This window comes from Durio zibethinus, chromosome 13 (assembly GCF_047325235.1).
Source record: "Durio zibethinus cultivar Kanyao isolate XHJ-2024 chromosome 13, ASM4732523v1, whole genome shotgun sequence".
Taxonomy (NCBI): Eukaryota; Viridiplantae; Streptophyta; class Magnoliopsida; order Malvales; family Malvaceae; genus Durio; species Durio zibethinus.
In genome coordinates, this window is record NC_143174.1 from 2,401,366 (window position 1) to 2,427,715 (window position 26,350).

Below are 26,350 nucleotides of genomic sequence, written 5' to 3' on the forward strand. Positions count from 1 at the left end.
AAATAAATTGAAAAAAATTAATTAAAATTTTATATAAAATTAATTTTATTAAAATTAACATTAAAATTTTTTTTTTGTTTAAAGGGCAGAGCCTGTAGCAAGAAGAATGGTTGAGATCGAACTTCAATTTAATTTCATTTTAAAATTTTTTATCACTAAATCAAAAACTTAAAAACACATTTAAATTTAATTAATAATAGATAACATCACACTATATTTACGATGAAATCCAAAATAAAGCTCAGAGGCCGAGCATAGGCATTTGCCTTGTGGCATATTTGGTCAGTACTTTTACAAATTTCAAGTTTTAATTTTTGAAAAAAAAAAAAGAAGTTAGAATATTGCTATTGTTTAAAGAAAAAACTTCGGTTTAAAAATGTGTTTAAAATTTGATAAAAAATATATATAATTTAAGAATTTTTAATATTTAATAATATTATATAAAAACTATAATGCATTGAAATGTCTAAAAATATATACATAAATTTTGTAAACCATTTCATTATTATTTTTTGTTTGAATTTAAAAAATATACTTTTAAACAAAAATTCACTTTTTTTTATTGAAATTAGCTCAAAAATAATTTTTAAATACAAAATTATCTTAAATCTTAATGCTAAATTAGCCATAACTTTATTAAATACATTTATTTTTCCCTAAATATTTCAATCTTTATGTAAAAGTTACGAATGAATTTTTTTGTTAATTTGAATTATAGTAAAATATCAATCATTTGAAGTGTGCAAGTTAAATACTTAAATGTAATCAAATTCTAAATTATATTATTCTAAAAAATAAGAACTATTGTCCATTGCATTCAAACCTAATTATTTTCCCTTCAATGTTAGTGATTCAAAGAACAAAATCGAAATTCTTTTATAAAAAAATAAATACAAAATTAGTGGACTTGGCCCTTGGGTATCAATTTTTTTTTTCTCAAGACAAATTGAAATGTGTCATATTCTTTTAAATTTTGCCTAAAAAACCAAACAATTTTAGTTACATTATGGTTTAAGTTTATTGATCATTTATAAATTTTAATAAATAATTTTATATTTAGATCATTTATAAATTTTAATAAATAATTTGTCAATTATAAGTAATGTGTATACTAAAAATAAAATAAATATTAAAATTAAATATTTAAAATTTTATTATTTGTAATCAAATTATAGTATTCATATCCTACCTAAATCCATTTATAGAATATTCTAATTTTACTTAAACCATTGAATGATGTTGGATGCACAACTATAATTACCCACATTACCATCCTGGTAAAAACTAATTTGGAATGTATATAAAATTATATTAAATAAATCTCATGTCATGCATTGTTGTGGGTGTTTTTTTTTTCTTTTTAATTATATTGAAATGTGAGAAAAAAATGTTAAAATACAATAACAAATCTTAATTTTTAAATTGATAATATACGAAATTATGTTCAAATAAGAATGATAATAAGGACAAGTTTAATATATTATTGACTTATAATTTATTTTGTTCTTTGTTTTTTGTTGGAGATTTTTCAGAAAATAGATATGAAGTCAATGTAATTCGCGTTTTTGAATTAGTATGTTATTATTAACATGATTTAATTAATAATTTATATTATTTAATAAATATGTTAAATTATATTTATTTACAATTAATTAAATTTATAAATATCATAAAATTCATGAATAATTAAGTTTATCAATAATTAAATTCATATATTTTAGATTTGATTCATAATTAATTCATAATAAATATGAATCTAAATTTAAAAATTTAAATGACATAAAGCACATAATACATTTATTCATTATTAATTAAGTTTGTAAATATAAAATTCATGAATATGTAAGTTTATAAATAATTAAATATCAATTAATGTTAAATTAGCTGTTATTAAGTAAATTTAAAAAACATAAAAAAGGTAATTAAAAGAATTTAAAAGTGACAAAAATGAAATTAATACAGTTGCGTTTATGCGCGCAAATATTAATAGAAAAAAAAAATACATGTAAGGTCGATAATTTGAAATTTCCAACCTAAGTAAGCCTCAAAGATTTGCTCAAATTGATATCAATGACAAGATCCTTCTAGATAGAAAATCCAAAGCAGAAAAAAAAAAAATGGGGGGGAAAAAAACGCAGTAGCATGACTACAGGAGGCAGCCATCCTTCGTCTACGACTCACCGTCCCTTTGCTGGCTAGCAAATAAACAATTCAAATCAAGCTTTTATTTATTTTTTGGTAATAATATAGACTAAATTAAACCAAACCCGAAACCCAAACCCGACTCAGATCGTCCCTTCCCTTTTTTCTCACCATTTCCTTTCTCTTTCCCAATTCAAGGAAATCCTACAAATGCCTCTCTTTCCTTCAGAAAACGGTATCGTAGGAGACGACGAGAGAGAAGAAAACGAAGAAGAAGAAGAAGAAGAAGAAGAAGAAGAAGAAGAAGAAGAAGAGCCGAGGCTTAAGTATCAAAGAATGGGAGGAAGCATCCCTTCCTTGCTTTCCAGCGAGGCGACGTCGTGTATTGCCGTCGCCGAACGCATGATCGCACTCGGAACGCATGATGGAACCGTTCATATCCTCGACTTTTTGGGAAATCAGGTGAAATTTTCCTTCAATCAGTTCTTTGGATCTTATATTTCGTTTCGAACCTTAATTTCTCACTTTATTTTGTTGTTTCACATTCAGTTAATTTACTTGGAATTCAAAATTTTAATAAATGTTTATTGGATAAGTAAATTTTAATAAGTTAGTTAGTTAAGTTAATTTTTTAGTTACATTATGTTATTGATTAATTTTCGAAAAGGGGAAAATATTTTTTGTTATGCTTTAAATGTGTTTGGTGTTTATAGGTTAAGGAATTTGCTACTCATTCAGCTGCAGTGAATGACCTTAGTTTTGATATAGAAGGTGAATGTATTGGAAGCTGTTCTGATGATGGCTCTGTTGTAATAAATAGTCTTTTCACTGATGAGAAATTGAAATTCGGGTATCATCGTCCTATGAAAGCTATTGCCCTAGATCCTGATCGTGCAAGAAAAACATCTAGGAGATTTGTAGCTGCTGGTTTAGCTGGTCACTTATATTTAAATACGAAAAAGTGGATTGGCCATATGGATCAGGTTCGTGATACTAGACCGACCTTAATATATTTGAAAATGGAGATTTTTCTTGATTCTGGATGTTGTGTATTTTAATGTGTTTGTAGGTTTTGGACTCTGGTGAAGGTCCAATCTATGCAGTGAAATGGAGAACGAATCTTATTGCTTGGGCTAATGATGCTGGTGTAAAAGTTTATGATGTTGAAAATGATCAGCAGATTACATTTGTAGAAAGACCAAGAGGCAGTCCTCATCCTAAAATTTTACTCCCTCATTTGGTTTGGCAGGTTAGTCAAAGATTAAAATGAGAAATGTTAAATGTTGTTTCAGACTATTGTATGTGTCTAAGCAACTGCAATGGAATTTGTTATTATTCTTTCTTTCAAAGTTTTAACTTCCCTAAGTCTTCATGAAGCATGATGTTGTTTCTTATCATTTTTGCCATTGCTTCTTGGCTGAAATTGACATTCAGGATGATACGTTATTGGTGATTGGCTGGGGAACATCTGTCAAGATTGGAGCAATAAGAACAAATCTGAACAAAGAAGCCAATGGAACATATAGGCATGTTACAACATCTAACATGAACCAAGTAGATATTGTGGCATCTTTTCAGACTAGCTATTATATGTTAGGAATTGCTCCTTTTGGTGATGCTTTAGCTGTTCTAGCTTATATTCCTGGTGAAGAGGATGGAGAGAAGGAATTAAGTAGCACAATACCATCACGACAGGTATAGGTCCTGTTCATTTGTGGAGCACGTTAAGTTCTCATCATGGCTGACACCCTCCTATTTTGAGGTTATATTGTGCTGTCTTTTGTGCATTATCTGTTACTGATCTTACAAATAAGCCAATGTATCTGGATAGTGTGATACAATGCTCAACAGTAGCTATGCCAGTGGTTGCTATAACTACTTTAAATTGCTGCTCTGATTTGAATTTTGAAGCTTTGTTTGTATGAAGGGGTTCAATGTAGAAGTCTTTTAAATATTTGGCCTTGCTTCTCTTTATTTTTTGCTATCCTTTGAGTTTAATAATTATGTGGGCAAGTGTAGTATCAAAGGAATTAGCTAGTATTCTTTTCTTAGTAATGCGGGATCTGTGCTTGTGATTTCCTTTCCGTGATTGTTATGACTCTCATTGCCATGCATAATATGCTAAAGCAGGGGAATGCACAGACACCAGAGGTATGTATATTAACTTGGAACAATGATGAATTGGCAACAGATGCCCTACCTGTACATGGCTTTGAGCACTACAAAGCAAAGGATTATTCTTGGCTCATGCTCCCTTCTCAGGTTTATATATCTGTTTTTGAAGTTTATGGGTCGTTTGACAGAATTACTATCAATAGTTAAAGAGCTTTTCTCATATGAATGTAGGAAGCAGCGATGCTGGCGGATGGTGGGCTGCTGGTGATGAACCGATATACTATACTGTATCACCAAAGGATGTTGTCATAGCAAAACCCAGGTTACTATCGATTCTTTGTAATTATGTTTCTTTTGAAATATTATGATTGCTTTTCATTCAAAAAAGGATAATGGTTGCTATAGTAATATGTGTTAATAGCTAATTACATTTGTCATGAAAGATATTAGTGTTGATTTGGTGGTGGTATTTGTCCTAAAGGAATTTGATTTATGATTAATCTGTCTTCCCATAGTTGCTTAAATAATCTGTCTTGGTTTTGTAAATGTCTATTGATCTATACTTGCCGTCTAAGCTAATGGTAAAGTTTACAAGCTTCCATTGGGCGGTGTTAACATTATCTAAGACAGTATATGGTACTATTATAGATTGGCAACTTAACAAAAGGGTTATAATAGTCAAATAAATATTGTAGTTTATATTGGGATGGACAAATATATGGTGCATTCTCTTATGACATGGCAAAAGCTTATAATAGTCACATAAATACTGTTTTTTATCTTCGGACGAACAATTATGTGGTGCATTCACGTAGGGCATGAGGACTTTTGTCGGAATTTTGGTGTCAAGATTCCCCTAATATGGGCTTTGACCTCTTATGCTGATACTTGATTGTATATATTGTATTAGAATTTATGTCCACTATTTACTATAGTACCTTTTGAAATATTTTAGGAAATTCTGCTTGATTTTAAACCTATACCTTTTTTGCTGTTAGGGATGTGGAGGATCACATTGCATGGCTTCTCCAACATGGATGGCATGAAAAGGCTTTAACAGCAATTAAGGCTAGTCAGGGATGGAGTGAACTCCTTGATGAGGTAATTTTGGTTCTTTTATCTGATAAATTATTCGTTATGACTTGATATGAGTTACTGTTAGAAGCTGCTGGCTGTAGGCATTCTTAATTAAAATCTAATAGTTCCATGAATATAAATGATTCTGGCTGTATGTGATTGTATTTTAGTTTTGATCTATGGTTAGATAATATCTATTGACAATTGTGTTGTTTCCTTAAATTTCCATTCTGTTGCCCATTTTAATTACTAAAGTTAGTTTGTTGCTTTGTTCATTTTTTGTTCGCTTTATGTGTAGGTGGGATCTAGATACCTTGATCACTTGATTGTGGAAAGGAAATATGCGGAGGCAGCATCTTTATGTCCCAAATTGTTGCAAGGATCTGCTACAGCTTGGGAGAGGTATCGAAAGGCAGTACTTGTCTCTTTTTGTCGTAGTGGTTTTTCAGGTCGCTAGTCAAATTTGAAAACAAAATAGAGTTGCTACCAATATTTTTTGGTTAGGTGTGATTGACTACCTATTAAAACTTACATTTTTAATAAAAATTTTAAAATTAATTAAAATTTTATCAAAAAGATAATTTTTTTAGGGTCTGCGAAAACAATTTGGGTTTAGAGTCGGTTACACGTAGGGAATGATTAGCACCTCACAGCGCCTGTTAAAAATAGTATCAACTAATTATGTGTTATCTTTTAATTATGACTAAAATTATCTTAATTTTGATATTTAAAATTTAATTTTTTTAATTTTTTAATTATAAAAAAACTTATTTTTATTTATTTTATTTTTAATGTGTTTTTCTATTTTTGAAAAATAAACAAGAATCTTGCATATTTAAAAAAAATTCCTAAAAATATTCAAATACTTTGGCAATATTATTAGTAACTTTCTCACCTAAGGAATTCTTAAAAATCTCTACTTGAAATTCTCAAAAATTCTATCCTTATCAGTCCATTTTTATCTTCAAAATCAATATTTATAATGTATATAGTAAAATATGATAGCTATAATTTAATCTCAGTAATATTAAAAAAAATTCATTTATTATTATATTTATTAAAATAAATGAAAAATCTTTATCGAAGATTATTCTAAATATTCAAATACATTGACGGTATTTTAAATAAATTTTCTTATCTAGATATTCTTAAAGAAACACTACTCGGACTTATTTGGATCTCATCCTTGGAAATTTCTTTTATTTTTATAATAGGTGTAAAAAAATAATGCACGTTGATTAATTCGTGATGTTATTGCATGAGAGCTCGTTTTTAGAAATGAAAAATAAATGAGAATTTTTTCATATATTGAAAATCATTCTAAATATTTCAATTTTTTGGTAATATTTTTAGAAAAATTCTCTCATTTAGAGAATTATCGAGAATCACTACTCGGACTTCCTAAAATCTTATGATCGAAAATTTTTATTTAATTAATATTATGTAATGCCAATCACAAATGCAACACACATATGAAAAAACATATTATACATATAAAAAAAACCTATTACTTATCTTCTTTATATAATATTTTCATTACTCATTTTAATTTTATCTTAACCATCTAATTATTTCATTATTTTTATTAATAATTTTTAAAAGGAACAAAGTAAAGGAAATTTTTTTATTGAAAATTTTCTTAGATACTTCGATACTTTGGTGGTATTTTTTTAGAAAAATTTTTTCACCTAAAAATTTCTTAGGAATTTTTATTCGGACTTACTCAGAATCTCATCCTCGAAGATTTTGTTTACTTTATTACTTTCTTATTTGATTTTATCCTAATTCTAATTTTTAATTATTATTTTATTGATCATTATTATATTTTTTAATTATAATTTTATTTAAAGATATAAATAGTTAATCATAAAATGAATTTCATAACTAAAAGAGTAATTATATATTATTTTTTCCCTTATTATCACTTTTTTTTTTTAATAAAATCATTTAATTGATAATTTACTTTTAGGAAAATAAATGAAAATTTTGTGTATCGAATATTTTCCTAACTACTATATTACTTTGGTAATACATTTTAGAAAAATATTCTCATATAGTGATTTTTGAGAATCGTTATTCGGATTTCTCTAAAATCTCATTATTGAAAAATTTTATTCATAATATTATTATTATTTGTTTTGCATAAATTTAAAGCATATGAAAAATAAAATGTGTCAAACATAGATTAAAGTATGAAAGATTAAAAAGTTATAAGAATCCAACCAATAAGAAAATTAAAAATGTATAAAATTAAACTTGCAATTAAACTTAAACAACATAAAAATGTGTGCATAAACATGATTAAAATTAAATGTACATGAAAGTAAACCTCTTTTTGCTTTATATTTTAAAATTTCATTTATTATAAAATTTAAGCTAAAAGAAATTGTCTGTTTAATCTCATTTTAAAACTAACAAAAGGAAGGCAAAGGAACATGGCCCCACGTCTTGGCTTGTAACATTTATATGATTTATATTTTAAAAATTTATTTATTATAGAATTCCAACTACAAGAGATTGTCTGAACCTATCCCAGTTTAAAACAAACAAAAGGCAAAGGATTATGGTCCCACGTCTTGGCTTTTGATGTCTATATGATTTATATTTTAAAAATTTATTTGCTATAAAATTTCAACTACAAGAGATTGTTTTGACCTATCTCATTTTAAAACAAACAAAAGTAAGGCAAAGGATTATGGCCCCCCACGTCTTGGCTTTCATGTATACTTATTCTTTTTTTTTTTAATTTTTTTTTTAAAAAGAGAGGATCACTCTTTCACTACTTCAACCGGCAAACATGAAAGGAAATTTAAAGTTTTAGGCCTTCCTACAAGCAATAGAGTAAAATAGAAGCAGTGGGCAAATAGAAGCTTTAAAACATCATTTAATTGTAAATTTCATTATTTTATTTTATACTTAAGAATTCATTTAATTGTAAATATAATTTTAAAAAATTAAATGAATGAAAAATTTTTTTTATTCAATGCTTTTTTAAAAACTCTATTATTTTGGCATTATTTTGGAAAAATAATTTCATCTAGAGATTTTAAGGAATTACTACTTTGACTTTTTTAGAATCTCATCCTCGGAGATTTCATTTACTTTTATAATAAGTATAAAAAAATTGTACATGGATTAATTGGTGATGTTATTGCATGAAAGTTCATTTTTAGAAATGCAAAATAAACAAGAATTTTTTCATATTGAGAATCATTCTAAATATTTCAATTCTTTGACAATATTTTTAGAAAAATTCTCACTTAGGGAATTATCGGGAATCACTACTTGAATTTCCCAGAGTCTAATCATCGAAAATTTTCGTTTAATTAATATTATGTAATGCCAAGAACAAGTGCAACATGTATATGAAAAAAAATATTATACATATAAAAAAAATCTATTACCTATCTTCCTTGTGTTATATTTTTGTTACTCATTTTAATTTTGTCTTAACCACCTAATTATTTTACTATCGTTATTAATAATTTTTAAAAGGAACAAAGTAAAAGAAATCTTTTTATTGAAAAATTTTCTAGTATCCTGATATTTTGGCGACGTTTTTTTTTTAAATTTTCTCATATAAGGATTTCTTAAAAATTTCTACTTGGATTTCTTTAGAATCTCATCCTTGAAGATTATAGACACCGAATTTTGTCCGGAACATTTTAACACTGTTGACTAGAGCTTCTTTTTAACATAGGCCGAAAGCATTAATTTGGGCCCATTACATGACCCATTATGTACTCTATTTTTAAAAGCCCGATAGTGACACACAAAATGGCCCATTTTCAAGCCCTATTAAAAACAAGTCTAAAAATGGCCCAAACCCAAATTGACCATGATGATGGCCCAAACAAGAAAAGAAGACAACGGACAAAGGCCATAAAGCCTCGGTAGAGGCTTGGGTTGCATGAGAAAGGAAAGTTAAGATTGAAACCAAAAAGGAAAAAAGAGAAAGAGGAGGAGCTTGATTAACCTTGTCATTCTTCACGTAACTGGTGCGTGGAGTGGACAACCAAGCAGGACAGGGGCTGATGGCACTTACAACTGACAAAGTCAGGAGGATGAGTGGCCGGCCAAAGTAGTTGTTGGGAAATGGCACTCAAAAGAAGAAGACAAACAACAAGCCTTGGTGAAGAAAGCTTCCATTCATTATAAGACTAAAGGAAAGCTGCCAAAGAGAGAGGGAAGCTGAAAAAAAAAAAGAAAAAGAAAGGAGGAAGAAAGAAGAAGCAACAAAAAAAAAAAAAAAGAGAGACACCTTGTGAAGCCGAAAGGAAAGAGTGCTTAATTGAACAAGCAAAGAAGCAAAAACTTTACAAAGGTTTGAAGAAGAGAGGCGGTTTGGTTTAGGAGAGGCAAAAGCAAAAGAAGAAGAGAAAGAGAGAAGAAACAAAACCAGAAACGAACAAAAGAGGAGAAGGCTTGAGCAACCATAAAAGGAAGGGCCTTTTAGAAAAGGGAACAAGAAGAAGCAATAACAAGAGGTAGTTCATTTTTATGAAAATTTGATCTTGCATCTTGTTTTCATTTCCTGCATGTGGCATGGTAATGTTTTCTAGCTTGGACGTTAAGAGAATTTTTTAAAGCTGTAAAGTATTTTCCAAAATAATGGAGGATGGAGGTTTAGGAGAGTCTTTGGTTTTTATTCCCATGCAAAAAAAAAAAAAAAAAGAGAAAAGAAGTAACGTATTTCATGGAAAAGCCTAGAAATAATGGAGGAATAGAAAAGAGAGAAGCTTAAAATTCCCCATTCCCATGCATGCTACCTTACTTGTTTAGGAAAGCTTGAGGCTTTATCTTTTACGCATCTATTATTCAGTTTTCTACATAACTTGTTGATAAAAAAATAATAATAATAAAGCTTCATACTTCTCATGTTTGTGGAGCTTAGCACACATAAGGTTGTTGTTCAAACTTCAAATTTCGGCTTGTTTTGGGGCAGTTTGTTTTTTCTTTTTTCCCTCCCTGCATGGTTCTGTTATGGTTCTATTTTGTTTTAAAATGAGAAACCCATGAATGCCAAAGTCCAAGACCTTAGGAATTTTAGGAATCCTACAAAGCAACAATGAGGTCTAGAAAGATTTTTTTTGGGATGTCTTCTTCTCTTTTTCATTTTTTTTTTTCACTATATCAGGAGCATGAAGCTCCATTGTTTGCATGCCAGTCGATCATCTGCTTCAGTATGAATGCCTATATATGTTTTACTTAGTAATAAGCTAGTTGTTAAGTTTTGGAGAGGCTTAAGGTTTTCATGCCTATTTCTTCTACTGCATGGTGGCTGTTTGTAAGAGATGGAAAGTTTAAAGCTCAGCTAAGGTCCCACCGTGAATAAATGAAAGCTTTCATGTCTATTTCATGTCTATTTATTATTGTAATCCGGTTGCTTGTTTATTGGACAAAGTTGGGACTTTTCATGCTTATCTTTTCTAAAGCTTCCATATCTTTTTCTTGTCCTACCTCCCATATGCCTACCTCAGGCCTATTATTATTACAAGTTCCTAGATGATCATTTATGGAAGAAAGTAAGCCTAAAGGCTAAGTCTTTATCCCAAGGCCCTACCTTTAAGTTTAATAAAAGTTATAGGCTTGATATAGGTTATTATACTAGTCCCTCATTCCATGCATATTTGTTTAATGTTATTTAAGTTTGATTAAGGTCTGAATCTCATATATTATAATTTTTTTCATGATTAAATTTTTTATGCTTAATTTAATTTCATGCAATTTAATTTTTTATGTCATAAATTATTATTATTTTTTATGCAATTTATTTGTACTCTAGTTTCATGTCAAAAAAGAAAAGAAATAATAATAACAACAACAATAATAACAATAATGATGATGACGATGGTGAAAATTTGCAATGATGGGATTCTGAAAAAATTTGAGCGGTGATTCCTTGAAATCTCTAGGTGAGAATATTTTTTTAAAATACTGTCAAAGTAATGGAGTTTTTAGAAAAGTATTAAATACAAAAGATTTTTCATTCACTTAATTTATTAAAATTATATTTACAATTAAATGAATTCTTAAGTATAAAATAAAATAATGAAATTTATAATTAAATGATATTTTAAAGCTTCCATTTGCCCAATGCATTTGTTTTACTTTGTTGCTTGTAGAAAGGTTGGAAATTTTAAATTTCCTTTCATGTTTGCTGGTAGAAGTAGGGAAAAATGGTCTTTTTTTTTTTAAATAAAAAAAATAATAAGTACACATGAAAGCCAAGACAGGGGCTCTAATCTTTTGCTTTCCTTTTGTTTGTTTTAAGATGGGATAGGTTTAGACAATCTCTTGTAGTTGAAATTCTATAATAAATAAATTTTTAAAATATAAATCATATAGACATCAAAAGCCAAGACATGGGGCATAATCCTTTGCCTTCCTTTTGTTTGTTTTAAGGTTGGATAGGCTTAGACAATCTCTTGTAGTTAGAATTCTATAGTAAATAAATTTTTAAAATATAAATCATATAAACATTAAAAACCAAGGCGTGGGGTCATGTTCCTTTGCCTTCCTTTTGTTAGTTTTAAAATGGGATAGGTTAGACAATTACTTTTAGTTGAAATTCTATAATAAATGAAAATTTAAAATATAAAGCATAAAATTTGTTCCCAATAAAGGTTTAGTTTCATGTATATTTGATTTTAATCATGCCTATGCATATATTTTTATGTTGTTTAAGTTTAATTTCAAGTTTAATCTTATACATTTTTAATTTCCTTATTGGTTGATTCCTATGCTTGTTTTAATTTAATTTTTCATACTTTAATCTATGTTTGACACATTTTATTTTTCATACAATTTAAATTTATGCAAAACAAATAATAATAATGATGTGAATGAAAATTTTCAATAATGAGATTTTAAAAAAGTCCAAGTAACAATTCTTGAAAATCTCTATGAGAATATTTTTCTAAAATATACTACCAAGGTAATGGAGCATTAGGAAAATATTCGATAGACAAAATTTTCATTCATCTTCCTAAAAATATATTATCAGTTAAATGATTTTATAAAAAAAAAAAAGAAAAAAAATGTAGTGATAATAAGGGAAAAATAATATATAATTACTCTTTTAGTAATGAAATTCATATTGTGATTAACTATTTATACCTTTAAAAAAAGTATAATTAAAAAATATAATAATTATTAATAAAAGAATAATTAAAAATTAGAATTAGAATAAAATCAAATAAGAAATTAATAAAGTAAACAAAATTTTTGAGGATAAGATTTTAACGAAGTCCCAGTAGAAATTCCTAAGAAATCCTTAGATGAGAAAATTATTCTAAAATAAATACCACCAAAGTATTGGGGTATTTAGAAAAATTTTCAAAAAAAAAAATTTTTTTTACTTTGTTCTTTTTAAAAATTATTAATAACGATAGTGAAATAATTAGGTAATTAAGACAAAATTAAAATGAGTAACGAAAATATAATATAGGAAAGATAGATAATAGGTTTTTTTGTTATATGTATGATATGTTTTTCATATGCATATTGCACTTGTTCTTGACATTACATAATATTAATTGAATGAAAATTTTTAATGATGGTATTTTGGAAAGACCAAGTAGTGATTCCCGATAATTTTCTAAGTGAGAATTTTTCTAAAAATATTGCCAAAAATTGGAATATTTAGAATGATTCTCAATATGAAAAAATTCTTATTTATTTTTCATTTCTAAAAACGAACTTTCATGTAATAGTATCACGAATTAATTTATGTGTATGATTTTTTTTATACCTATTATAAAAGTAAATGAAATATTTAAGGATGAGATCCTAAAGAAATCTAAGTAATGATTTTTTAAAAATATCTAGGTAAAAAAATTTATTTAAAATGCCGCCATATATAAAAACATTTAGAATAATTTTTTATAAAGATTTTTCCTTTATTTTAATAAATAGAATAAGAAATGAATTTTTTTAATATTATCGGGATTAAATTATACTTATAATATTGTACTATATACATTATAAACAGTGATTTTGAAGATAAATATGGACCACTGAGAATAAGATTTTTAAGAATTTTGAGTAGAGATTTTTAAGAATTGTTTAGGTGAGAAAGTTCCCATTAATATTGCTAAAATATTTGAATATTTTCAGAAAATTTTTTCAATATGTAAGGTTCTTGTTTATTTTTCAAAAATAAGAAAAAATACTAAAAAAATAAAAATATGTTTTTTTTACAATAAAAAAATTAAAAAAAATTAAATTTTAAATACCAAAATCAAGATAATTTTAATCATAATTAGAGGATAACAAATAATTAATTGATATAATTTTTAACAGACGTTGTGGGGGGCTAATCATTTTCACGCATAACCAACTTACAAATTTAAACTGTTTTCGCAAACCCAAAAAAATTATATTTTTGATAAAGTTTTAATTAATTTTAAAATTTTTATTTAAAAAATAAGTTTTAATAGGTATCCAATCGTCCCTAACAAAAAAAAATTGATGGCGATACCATTTTATTTTCAAGTTCGACTAATGGTCTGAAAAACCATTACAACACTTTCTCAACATTTCTTGTTAATCACTTGCAGTCAATTGCTTTGGGCAGATGGGTATTCCATTTTGCTCATCTGCGTCAGCTTACCGTATTGGTTCCATATTTACCAACGGAAAACCCAAGGCTGTGTGATACTGTTTATGAGGTTTGTCAGGAGAGCAACTGTGTGCAAATATTCATGTAGTCCGCTTTTTGTTTTCTATATGTGTCAACTTGGAATGAAAACCACTCTTTTGCTATGCTGCAGGTTGCACTTGTGGCCCTGGCAACAAATCCATTCTTTCATAAGGATCTCTTATCAACTGTTAAACCTTGGTCACCTGTCATGTATTCTGCATTACCTGTTATTTCTGCCATACAGCCCCAGTTAAATACTTCATCAATGACTTATGCCCTTAAAGAGGTTTATATGACAGTTTGTAATATTTGATGAGATTTGAATCTGTTGATGCTACATATATTGAATGATACTATCCTGTTTTCTGATAGGCACTTGCGGAGTTGTATGCTAGTGATGGGCAGTATGAGAAAGCTTTATCACTCCACACTGATGTAAGTATTTTATGTAAATTCATGGTCAAATTAATATATGTTATCTTAAAATTTATGTCTAATATAAAATGCTTATGGAAACTAGGTTTTCCATCCATCTCTAGTTGGATATTACTTGGATTGCATCTTAATGTATTTACTTGTCTGAGTTTTTCAGCTCATGAAGCCTGAAATATTTGACTTCATTGAAAAACACAACTTACATTATTCAATTCGTGAAAAGGCATGGCTATGGAAGAGCGGGTGAAAATTTTATACTTTGCTTTCTTATGAATAATTATTTTTGAATAGAATGTATCAATACCTGTTTTATTTGAAGCCAGCCTTTCAAGAGGATGCATCTATTTCCATTTTCCTTTTAGTCAACATTCTAGATGTGTTGTTACTTCTTTTCTTATTCTATTATAGAATTTCTTGACTCCTTTCTGTTACTTGTGTGGTTCAGGTTGTCCGGTTGATGATGCTAGATTGTAAGTACGGAGTTTCATTGTTGATCCAAAATAGGGACTTGATTACACCATCTGAAGTTGTTTCACAACTTCTGAGTACTAGAAATAAGTGTGATTCTATATATTTATTGCATTTATATCTGCATTTGTTGTTTGAAATCAACCCACATGCTGGCAAGGATTTTCATGATATGCAGGTATGAATAAGACAGCTACATTGGTGTTTTAATAGTTTTTATGTGAATACTGTGGGCTTCATTTACTTTTGAAAATTCTCAATCTTTCTGATATTTGTTTTAACTTTCTAGATTCCACACATTGGTTGTTAAGGAGGTTAAATTTATTTCACCTTGTCTATGAGTGGTCGATGGTAAAGAAACAAAATTACCATAAGTTCAAAATTAGTCCTGAATAGTTTCGACAACATAAGAACAGCCAGGGCAGCTGAACTTTTAACAGTTTATATGGGTTTCAGTTGGCGGCTAGCCAAAGTGGATTAAACAGTCATTAACAGAGCTAAGTTCAAGGCTGCTACCTGGACCACGAATCAAACAAGGTTATAGATTTGGCGGTATGACCGTATCAGGTGAACCTCTTCTATGTGTTCAAAAACAATCCAAATAAAGAAAAAGAAAAGAGTTCCTATCTGTTGATGTTTCTTCTTCTTTTGGTGCTGTATTTTAATGCCTTTTTAAGAATTTGTAGCCTGTGAACACACTATTGTCTAGCATTCAATACTAATGGCTGTTTGCTGAATGTGTACAGTCACGTGAGCAAGGTGCTCTCCTTTGTTGAGTGAATTTTCTAGTGATTTAGTGTCCTTTGTCTTGCTGTGATAGGTAGAGCTTTATGCTGAATATGATCCAAAGATGCTACTTCCTTTTCTTTGCAGTAGTCAACATTACACACTGGCGAAGGTTTGGACAGTCTAAATGCTAGGTTATGCTGATGACATCATAGTTTTCCATAAACAACACTACCGAAATTCAACCTCAGGCATATCAGATCTGTGTCAGAAGAGATCTTTTAAGGGAGCAAGTATTCATCCTTGGAAGAATGGGAAATTCAAAACAAGCTCTTGCCGTCATCATAAATGAATTAGGAGATATAGAAGAGGTACTTTATGCCATTTTCAGTATTCAGTCCTTCTGCTTTTAGCCGTTGCTCCTTGGTTTTTATTTGTGTTTTTGGTAATTTAAGGATCGGTGCTAACGAGAAAAATCTTGTCATTTTCCCCAGGCTGTAGAATTTGTAACCATGCAGCATGATGATGATCTTTGGGAAGAATTAATTCAGCAATGCCTTTACAAACCTGAAATGGTAATAAGATAAAATGCTGACTGGAAATATGCATGTGCTTGTCTGATGATTTGTTATATTTGTCTTGTTCTTGTTTTCCAACTTTTTCTTCTATTCTCTCACTAATTGGCAGGTGGGTGTCTTATTGGAACACACTGTTGGCAATCTTGATCCTCTCTATATTGTAAATATGGTGCCCAATGGCCTAAGATACCTTGGTTAGTAATTTCTCTTTCTGAACGGAAATTTGTAAATTGCAGTTGGGCAGGATTTTCTATTTCCCAATAATTTGAATCTATAATATCATAGAGACTTCTTAGGAAAAAAAGGAAAAATGAAAACCTTAGCAGGTTCATAGTCGATGGAAGCTCACCGTCACACCTATCTGATGGTTAATTGTCAAGGCTGTAATTCATACTTGGAACAAGCTCAAGTTTAGTTGGAGCTGTTGAAGTAATAAATTAACTGACTTTATTGTGGTTAAGCATTAGGTGCTAACTCTCGGAAGAAAAGCCTGAGGTTTTGTTTGCCGTTTTTTATATCATCACTTACTGTTAACTTCTTCATGTTGCAATACAGCAACCTTAATCACTTGCCATATCTTGAAGTGGGCTGTTTTATTTGAGTTGATCCTACATATTCATCCTTCCATACTGAGGCATTTATATTCTATGTTTGCAATGCCAATTATATATCATGCAGTAATATTTCATTAAATGACCTTAAATGCTTCCAAATGACTATTCTTAGTGAACCAAAATGACACTAAATTTGTCATCAAATTTTGTGTTGATAAAGTATATATTTCTGCAAACTAAGATAATGAATCAGAGAAACTGAAGTTAGCAAATTACTGCAGTACATGCTACCTTATCTTTCAAGGCTTGTGCCTTAAATCATGCCCCCCAAGCATTTCTCATAGGGCATCCAATTGATGCATAAAACTTAGAACTTCAAATTGCAGGGATCTAAGCTGAATCACTTTATCTACTTACTGAATGCTATCAATTCTGTATAATTTGACTCAATCTTCTATGTTATTTTCAGACTTAGGGATCGTATAGTCAAAATTATAACCGATTACAGAACTGAAACTTCTCTTAGACATGGGTGCAATGATATTCTCAAGGTGCTCTTACTCTTAACATATGTTGTGATACTTGAAATTCCAATCTAAGAAACTTGAAATTGGTGTAAATATGAAGTATGCAGGCTGATTGTGTCAATTTGTTGGTTAAATACTATAAAGAAGCAAAACGTGCGGTTTGCTTGAGCAACGAAGAAGATGATGCCCGATCCAAGAGGGATGCAAGTAGAGCTTGTCAAACAATAGAGAAAACGCCTAGCGTGAGAAACATGGAGGTCAAGTCTAAAACTAGGGGGGGTGGGAGATGTAGCATGTGTTTCGATCCTTTATCAATACAAAATGTATTGGTCGTTGTGTTCTTTTGCTGTCATGGTTACCACACGACTTGCTTAATGGACTCCACCTATACTAATAGCAGCGGCAAAAAAGGGACTGAAGCCACCTCTCAGGAGCTATACGAGTATGATGATGATGGTGGGAACGACAATGATAGCGAGCTGGTGGTTGTCGGATGCGATGTATTCTATGTACTACAGCTGCGAGTTAAGTTTGTGATGCATGCCTACACGTGTGCATGTCTGGTGAGTGGGTGTGCGCGCTTTTTCTCGCACAATTTTTTTGGGGTTGTCCTTTAGGTCCATATTTCGTGCTCGTGCAGTTGAAAATTCATGATTCTTTCTTTTCCAGAAGCCCTTATTATTCTCTTGATTTTTGTTGTGCTTCAATTAGTGGCAACGTTTGTATTATATATTCCCTTGTAATTATTGGAAAGTGTAATCAATCCTTTTTGGCGGTTGATTTTTGTAGTAAAAACCTTGTAGTCAAAGGAAAAAGTTTTCAATGAATGATGTGCAATAATTTGCAGCTAGAGCTGAAGCAGAAGCACCATCTGTTATAAACGTGATGGCGGCATAGCTACTCTTTCAATGGAATTGGAACAAGAATAAGCAATCAAATAAATAAGCATCTTAGCAGAAAGTAGATTTGAAAATATTGAGACTTAAATTGTATTATTCGATTTATGGCCAAAAATTTTTTTTTAGTAGATTATTGCTAAGCCAGCCGGCAACAAAGATGAGACCATCCAAATGTGTCACAAAAGAATTACATATTTAAAAACCCGATCTGCATTTGTCAAAAAGTGCTGATTCCAACTTAGCGAATCACGTTCTGTAACAATGTTAGCTAAAGCAATAAAGGCAAAACAGAATGTTCTGGAGCTCCCTATTTCTCAAAACTGAAGGAGCTAATGAAGTTCCATAGCTCATGGAGCCACAAAGACTGTTGCTTCAGTTTCTGCATCTGCTTCTACTCCCAACAACATGCTTGTCAGCTGTATATCCTTGGACAATGAGGTATGCCGTGGTCCAAAGATCCATGATGACAGACTCGAGACTCGAATACTAAAAGTTGAAGGAAAGGAAAAGTAAATTGTAATTGGTCTGAAAAGAATAATAATAGATTAATGACGATAAAGCTTGAAATTAGAGATTGGATGCGATAAGTTTGAGGATAATTTCATTAGAGTTTTCAACAAAGAGAGGCATTTTTAACAAACAAACGCCTTCAATAATCTTTGCTTTCACTTAATCCCTCAAAATTTTTAAAGGAATTTATTGAAAGCGTTTTTTTGCAGAAAATATTTTCAATAATTTCTTCCATTTTTAACAGGTAAATATCACTGAAGATGGTTTTTTTACTACAAACGTCTTTACTAATTCTCTCAAAATTTTTGAAAGAATTTATTGAAGATATTTTTTGCATAATACGCCTTCAATAATCACTTCTATTGTTATTAGGGGAATATCAATGAAGGTTTTCTACCAAAAAAGCTTTCAATAATCTGCTAAAATTTTGACCATGAGATTATTATAGGCATTTTTTTATTAAAAATGCATTCACTAATCCACTTAATTTTTTTAAAGGAACTTATTGAAAGTGTTCTTAGCATAGAATGCCTCCGATAAACAAACTATTGAAAAAATAAACCGGATTATTGAAGGCTGTAGACACCCAATCAGGTCCGGGCCCGGATCAATTGGGCCTGACCCGGATCAATTGGGCTTGACCCAGATCATTTGGGCCTGGCCCAAATGGGCAAGGCCCAATTGAATTTTTACCCGTATTTTTTATTTTTTATTTTTATTTTTATTTTTTTTTCTCTCTTGTGTATTTTATTATTTATTATTATGTATTAATATATGTATATATATATATATATTTTTTTTTTTCATTAGAATAGATTTATATGTATATAGTTATATATTTATTATTATTATATTATTATTCTTATCTTTTTTTTTAATTATCTGTTCTGATTTTTTCTGATTTTCAGATATTATTTGAAAATTTTTTATCTTTTGATTTATCTTTCCAATTATCTAGATTTTTTTTTTAATTTTATTTTAATTTTTATTTTGGAGGGCTAGGATTCAAAGTTGAAGACTCCCACTCTGAAGGGGAATTCAATCAGAAGAGTCCAATTGGATTCAAAGACTGAATTCCCGTCCAAAGAGGAATTGGGATTGATCAGAAACTCCTGATCAATCCCTATAAAAGGGACCCCCTAGAACAGTCAAGAACACACAGAGAAAACAGAAGCAAAAGCTACTGATTGAGAGAATAGGGGTGTTTAGAGAGCTAAGGAAAAGTTTAGGAGTGTTCTGGCAGTGAGAAAAATTTTTTAGAAAAATTTGGCGAAAAAAATTTTCTGGAAATTTCTGGGAAATTTCCAGATTCCGGCGAAAATTTCGGCGACTTTTGAATTTTCCGGCGACAAATTCCGGCGAACTTTGAAGTTTCCGGCGACAGACCCAGTTTCCGGCGGAGAATCCCAGAAACCGGCGACCATCCGGCCAATTTCCGGCGAAATTCCCAGATTCCGGCGAAATTTCCAGAATCCGGCACCGGCGTTCTTCAAATTCTAGAGAGAAGGCAGAGAAGAAGGGAAGAAGAGAGAGAGAGGGGAGGAACGGTCTGCTGAAAAACGGAGGAAGGTGCCTTTTATACCCTCCCAAAACGACGTCGTTTTGGCTTTAAGTTAATAAGAGGATCCGCGCGTTTTGCCGAACCCGACCCGACCCGAAGCGTCGACCCGCTTTCTGACCCGCGCGTTTCAGCCCCTCCGAGCCGAGCCGAGCCGAGCCGAGCCGCACCAAGCCGAGCCGCGATCCGAGCCGCTTCAAGTTTTTTTTTTTTTTTTTTTTTTTGAATTTTTTTTTTTTTTTTATTATTTGACTTTGATTTTGATCTTGATTTTTTTTTCTTTTTTCTTTAATTAATCCGACGACGGAGCCTCTACAAGTAAAAACAGTAGTTTTTCTTGCATACTCCTGAGGTGAGGGAATTTTCTTAATTTTCTGCTAAAAGTATTAGAGTCAATTGAGAATAATTTTCGATAATTAATTAATTGGTTGATCTTGATTTTTCTTTAAATAATCCGACGACGGAGCCTCTACAAGTAAAAACAGTAGTTTTTCTTGCATACTCCTGAGGTGAGGGAATTTTCTCAATTTTCTGCTAAAAGTATTAGAGTCAATTGAGAATAATTTCCGATAATTAATTACTTGGCTGATTTTGATTTTTTTTTTCTTTAATTAATCCGACGACGGAGCCTCTGCAAGTGAAACAGTAGTTTTTCTTGCATACTCCTGAGGTGAGGGAATTTTCTCAATTTTCTGCTAAAAGTATTAGAGTCAATTGAGAATAATTTTCGATAATTAATTAATTGGTTGATCTTGATTTTTCTTTAAATAATCCGACGACGGAGCCTCTGCAAGTGAAACAGTAGTTTTTCTTGCATACTCTTGAGGTGAGGGAATTTTCTCAATTTTCTGCTAAAAGTATTAGAGTCAATTGAGAATAATTTTCAACAACTAACTACTTGGTAAAATTTTAAGGCTTTTGGATAACACAAATTCAAGCTGATACCATCTTTTGATGGGCGTTGTGAGGGTGCTATAACCTTCCTCACACGTAACCGAACTCCCGAACTCTGTTCTGGTTAAGCAGACCCGAACCTATTCTTTTAGGGACCCTTAAGCTTAGGTGTTCCCTAAAAGGGCAGATTCCTTAGGTGGCCAATCGCACCTAGATAAAAAAGATTGGTGGCGACTCCCTTAAGTCAATGTCTAGCGATAGATCCCCGGATCTAGACGTTACGACAAAGGCATTTTCTGAAAAAAAAAAAAAAAACCTTCAATAATTTTCTTTTAAAATTTTTTTAAGATTATTAAAGGCATCTTTTAGTAAAAATGCCTTTAATAATCTCGTAGTCAAATTTTAAGAGAATTATTGAAGGTATTTTTGACCGAAAAATACCTTTACTTATAATTTTTATATCAGTGAAGGTGGTGAGATTATTATAGGTAACTTTTTATAAAACTCTTTTAATAATTCTCATAATATTTTTGGACTGGATTATTAAAGGCCCTTTTGGCATAAAATGCCTCCAATAAACAAGTTATTGAAAAAATAAATCGGATTATTGAAGGCATTTTTTGAAAAAAAAAAGCCTTCAATAATTTCCTTTTAAAATTTTTTTAAGATTATTAAAGGCATCTTTTAGTAAAAATGTCTTTAATAATCTCGTAGTCAAATTTTAAGGGAATTATTGAAGATATTTTTGACCGAAAAATACCTTTACTTATAATTTTTATATTAGTGAAGGTGGTGAGATTATTATAGGTATTTTTTTATAAAACTCTTTTAATAATTCTCGTAATATTTTTGGACTGGATTATTAAAGGCCATTTTGGCATAAAATGCCTCTAATAAACAAGCTATTGAAAAAATAAATCGAATTATTGAAGGCGTTTTTTGAAAAAAAAAAAAAGCCTTCAATAATTTCCTTTTAAAATTTTTTTACGATTATTAAAGGCAACTTTTAGTAAAAATGCTTTCAATAATCTCGTAGTCAAATTTTAAGAGAATTATTGAAGGTATTTTTTATCGAAAAATACCTTTACTTATAATTTTTATATCAGTGAAGATGGTGAGATTATTATAGGTATTTTTTTTATAAAACGCCTTTAATAATTCTCATAATATTTTTGGACTGGATTATTAAAGGCCCTTTTGGCATAAAATGCCTCCAATAAACAAGCTATTGAAAAAATGAATCGGATTATTGAAGGCATTTTCTAAAAAAAAAAAAACATTCAATAATTCATTTTAAAAATTTTTAATGATTATTAAAAACGTATTTTAGTAAAACAACTTTCAATAATCTCATAATCAAATTTTAAAAGGATTATTAAAGGCGTTTTTGACAGAAAAATGCCTTCACTTATAATTTTTATATTAGTGAAGGTGGTGAGATTATTATAGACATTTTTTACCAAAAACACTTCACTAATCGACTTAAATTTATTTAAAAAATTTATAGAAGGCATTTTTTGTATAATACGCCTTCAATAATCCCTTTAAATTTTAACAAGAAGATTTTTTAAGGTATTTTTGACTAAAAATACCTTCAATAATCTCTTTTTCAAAATTTTTAAACAATTATTGAAAGTATTTTTGACATAAAACGCCTCCAATAAACAAGGTATTGAAAAAAAAAAAGACCAGATTATTGAAGGCATTTTTTTTAGAAAATGCCTTCAATAGTTTTCTTTTAAATTTTTTATTATTATTAAAGGCGTCTTTTAGTAAAAACACTTTCAATAATCTCGTAGTCAAATTATAAGGGGATTATTAAAGATATTTTTGGTAGAAAAATGCCTTCACTTATAATTTTTATATTCATTCCCTTGTCTTGAACTTCGAAATCACAAATTGCTATTACAAAGAACAATTAAAAACCGCATTAATCAACTAAACCAAACCCCCTAAACACTTTTAGTTTGACTTTTGGTTTTTTTATCTCTATCATCACCGCAGACCTTCAACAACTCAACGCTGTGCACCTCTCTGTTTATCAATATGTTTTTATTTTTTTATTTTTTTTATTATTTATATTCTTCGATAGAGGTATTTTTTTTGGTTCCTTACTATTTACATTTGCATATATATTTTTATTCATTTCATTGTAATCTTAGTCATCCAAGCACCTTTCATTACATGTATAGTGTTTCTGTATAGTTTGGTTTAAATATTGTGATTTGCTAAATGGTATTGTATGATATTAGTTTATTGAATGGTATTGCATGATATTGGTTTGCTAAAGGTTTGATGAATGGTGTTTCTGAATAGTTTCCTGAATGATGGTTCTGAATGGTTTGCTGAATGATATTTTTGAACACATTGCTAAATAGTTTACTGAATGGTGTTTTTGTAGTATGTTATTGATTGTATTTTATTACGTACATTGTGAAATTTAGAGAGATAGTTTTATGTATTTTGAATAATTATAATCAAAATTACAAGTATTATAGACTCCGAACAACATACTTTTCTTTCTACTGAACATGCATAAGATACACTTGTAGGCCAAAAAAAGAGAAAATGATGAAATAAACAAATTAAAAGTAAGTGACAAGAAAATTCACGCAGGCTTCAATCAAAGTAGGCAACTTGTGTCTGATGGAGCTACCAAGTTGGCTATTCATATTGGTGTCATCATCCATAGTAGCATTTCAATTATGTATCATAATTGGGAACGAGTTCCTGATGATCTAAAGTATGGTATATAGGAGTCGGTTGTGGTATGTTTATTTAACTATTTCATAAAATTTGTAAATAATCATTTAATTAAAATTTAATGCGTTCATACTAATTGTATTAAATTATTTAGAAACTGTTTGACGTCCCAATTGAGTGTAAAAAGCTTGTGTTGCAATATACTGAGAAAGCATTCAGAGACTTTAAAAGTAGATTGATAACTTAATATATTTTATCGCTCATTGATCAAGGTGATGTATTAACTATTCCACCTAGGTCATATGCAAATGTTATAAGTAATGAAGATTAGAGAATTTTGTTCAAGATCAACTATCAGAAGATTTCTTAGTACACAAACTCATTACAAAAAAAAATATTTATAAGATTTTATGCAATATATTCAATATCTTCATATGTGATTTACGTAATTTATTTCTTTTGTAAAAAATCTAAGAAAACCAAAAGAATATTCGAGCTAAACAAATATATCGTTATCAGACAGTGAGAAAGGGTATGCAAATGTCAAGTATGAGCTTGTAAGTATTCGCACATTTATTTTATACTCATAAATAAATATTTATAAACATTCATTTCATAGATTTTGATTCTTTTATTGTAGTAATTTATTAAGAATCAGCTAGCTCTGACATCGAAATTTTCAGATGTGATATGTGAAACAAGGACATTTGTGAAAGGATGGATCATTTACAGATGAAACAACCAAAAACTTGGTTAAAATTTTTTTATGTATAACTGCTCATTAAATCACGTATGATTGGTATTGTAGTTGTATGCATACTCTATACTAGCTTGTATAGATTTATTATTACGACCCATCTTATTATTATCTTTTAGGATGATTATACTGCTAAAGTTAAATTCAATAAACTGACAATCCAGTATGACGTAGATCCATTGTCTTTAGCATTAGGAGCTAAAGAAAGGCATGATCGAGTTCGTGAGGTTGGTAAATTTATGTTGCCGTCAAAGGTTTTTAGTAATCAACCCAAAACCCCTCGAATGACAAATACACAATATAAAGCAATCATTGAAGAACAACAGCAACGACTTGATGATCAGGACCAACGCCTCAATGAGCAACAGCATTGACTTGCTGCTTTGGAAGTGATGTTGGTAGCAATTCAACCTAGCATGCTTGTAGGCCAATCAGATAGCATCATCCACCTAGGACAAGCTTTTATTGTAAGTCAAGCAAAGAATCTAACGTTCGCTACCAACTATGAAGTATGATTTTTTTTATAAGTTTAATATTTATTTGTTTATTATATTTATTGATTTAGTTTTAATACTTATATTTTATTATATACTGTAGTAGGATGTTAGGACTTAACGTATGACATTTACTCAAGCTGCCATAGATGAGTTATCTAATTATTCACTTGATCATTTATTCAGAGGAAACCGCATAATCGTTGAGTCCAATGATAGGTTATTTAATCAACCATCATTTTCTTACATTGGTGTGGATGAGGTTAAGGAATTTTGTAACCTGGATGGAATATTAGCTGCTGATATTGTTGCTTATATGAGGTTAGTTTATAAATACAAATATGCAAACTCAATATGTACTAATCTATATTACGATATATTACTAACTAGTATTATTGATTGTTATTATGCAGCTTCTTATATAAAGAGGTCAAGGTGAGACAAATGACCCATAGATTCAGATTCATTAACCTTAATTTCATTAGTGAACAAAGTGGCACAATTGCTTTTTATGCTTATCATGTGATTGAATGCATGAAAAAAACAGGCTATTATTGTTTGCTCCCGTATAATACTATGTAAGTTATATTTATACAAATAATTATTTCAACCTTACCCAAATCTGAGATGATGTCTAATTTGAGTATATCATTCTTATTATTTTACAGTCATCATTGGTAGCTTATTATGATTGATACCAATTCCTTAATACCATACTTAATTTTACTCAACCAATGGCGATGTCTAACCCTGATATTAAAAATTTTATAAAGGTATTACATGCTATTATATTATATATCTTATGTTTCTTCATAAGTAATTTTATTTATGTATTAAGTAATTTTTTTCTTTTCAATTTAGGGTAATATCTGCATTTGATAAGAAAGCAAAAATAAAACGGGTGTCATTATCGATAAATGTAAAATTTATTCTTTTATGCTGAGTTTATGTAGATAAATGTTTCATAAACCCACTAAATTTATTTTTCAGGTATCTCATCAACCTGGATATACTAAATATGGATATTATGTCTTTCGTTTTATAAGAGATAATTTTATATGATTTTATGATCACACCATTCAAGGTTAATATAAATTTCATAAAGTTATTATATATTAAAAAAAAGCTAAATTATGTTTTCATTTATTAACATTTATTTTTTATATATTTTTTTTAGTGAAAGAGTAAAGAAAGCTTCATGGTAGATGAACTTGATGAAGTCCGTAAAGAGTGGTATGAGTATATATTATCATTTATTGCTAAACTTTA

General features: G+C 29.5%; 1 pseudogene across 1 annotated transcript; it reads left to right on the top strand.

The window, feature by feature from the left end:
- The first annotated feature begins 2,025 nt into the window (after positions 1–2,025).
- On the top strand, positions 2,026–18,093 carry LOC111303758 (vacuolar protein sorting-associated protein 41 homolog; annotated as a pseudogene). Its single transcript, XR_016327009.1, has 19 exons — positions 2,026–2,604; positions 2,856–3,125; positions 3,212–3,391; positions 3,577–3,837; positions 4,273–4,404; positions 4,489–4,579; positions 5,256–5,358; positions 5,633–5,736; positions 13,913–14,006; positions 14,109–14,264; positions 14,351–14,413; positions 14,571–14,636; positions 14,859–15,059; positions 15,702–15,779; positions 15,859–15,978; positions 16,102–16,182; positions 16,295–16,371; positions 17,200–17,290; positions 17,374–18,093. The product of XR_016327009.1 is annotated as a vacuolar protein sorting-associated protein 41 homolog (transcript).
- Positions 18,094–26,350: the final 8,257 nt, after the last annotated feature.